We start from the raw sequence: 1743 nt of genomic DNA, 5'->3' as shown, positions 1-1743 counted from the left end.
GTTGACTATATATTGAAAATTTAAACGTTTGTTACTTTTCTTCAAAATCTGTGAAGATTTTTGTATTTGTTTAAAAGAATAATTATTACTAAACTGTGAAAATTTTGGTGTCAAGAAATTTAACTTTGTGCTTATTAAACTTAGTGCATTTTAAAATCCTTATATTTATTTTCATTTCTTAATTGTTATCTTGGCTCAGGGCCTTAATATATGATGTCTTCTCTGCTCCAAACTCTTTCTCTAAACAGATTCCCACCATATCTGGTAATTACCATTCTTTGTTAATGTTTCAACTCAGGGAAGATGTCTGACAAACCTGCCCACACCACCAATAGAAACTAATGCCTCCCTGAACTTCTCTTTATTGTAAATAAGCATCAGCTTTTACCATTTTGTTTACTATCTGTTTCCTCATCTAGTATAAATTCCATGAGAGCCCGGAGAATTCAGTTTTGAACATAGTGCCTGGAATTTCTTAAGTGCTTATTAAATCCAGTAATTAAAATACAAAATATTAAAATATAAAAAATGTGAATTTTCTTTAACTACTTAATTTTAATTCACTTTATGAAATCAAAATGATACGTATCTGTCACAGAAATAGAAAGGATATAGAAAGACACAGTAAGTAGACAACTCAAGACACTTTCTGCTTATTTTTATTTATTATACAGTACATGTATTAACATTAATTGTTATTGTGTTTGCCATATGGAGCCACTCACTGCTGCAATTCATTTGGTTTCAAACTTGAATTGATGAATAGGATGGCATCTGATCAGGTAACAAAATGGTTGATTTTAACACTTGTATTACATTTTTACAAAGTACTAGAGGGGAATTTCATCCTCAAGTAAACACTTAGATCTCTGAAAAACAGGGTGGGTGACAGTAATCTATTTACAGATTGTAGACACCCACAGTTAAACCTGCATGTATCTCTAGTGATCATCAATTATAAACATGACATTTTTGAGGTCAGTATAGATGGCTGACAATTGAACCATACTTGACAATCTCTTTAGGTTGAGACAACATTTAAATTAAAATCTATACTTGAAATACCAAACGACAAAGCATCACTTCATAAGTAGTATAACAGGTCTTTTAAGGTGACTCTAGTTCTCAGGTAGAGCTGCATAAAAGGGCACTAGCTATCAGTTCCAGAGACACTACCTGTGATGTGTGGCCCCTGATGAAAATAATTAACATTTCTGGGTTCCAATTTCTTATGCATGAAAAGAAAACAAATTAATAGTTCTTACCATCTAGGCTGATGGTGAGGCTTAAATTAGTTAATATTTATAAGGTCCTTAGAATGATGTTGACTACTTAATAAGTACCATATATCACACTAAATAATATTTGAAAGATGATCTTTTTCAGAAGCAAAATATTATGAAAATATTTATAAAGCAGGTAAACCCATCAGAAGAGAGGAATGGTGATTTTCCAGAGGTTACCAGAAACTCTGAACAACTATATTTAGTGTCTCGCAAGAGAAAATGGCCTGGGAAGTGAATGAGCAAGTATTTGGGGGTTATTTGCATATGTGTCAGATAAAGTGCAGGAAGGGCCTACACTTCCAGATGTTACTATTTTCAATTTTTCCTATCCCACCTCCCTAGAATACTTTTACTTTGTAGTCATTATGTTGCTTTTTGAAGGTAAATTTAGCTATAGTTCAAGAAATCTTAAAATGGATATAGAAGACTGTTAATGTGATTAGATTTAAATTAAAGG

The sequence above is a fragment of the Ceratotherium simum genome, chromosome 14, assembly GCF_057802395.1.
Source record: "Ceratotherium simum simum isolate JZ-2026a chromosome 14, ASM5780239v1, whole genome shotgun sequence".
NCBI lineage: Eukaryota > Metazoa > Chordata > Mammalia > Perissodactyla > Rhinocerotidae > Ceratotherium > Ceratotherium simum.
The sequence above is the reverse complement of the archived record's forward strand: the minus strand, read 5'-3'. Positions refer to the sequence as shown.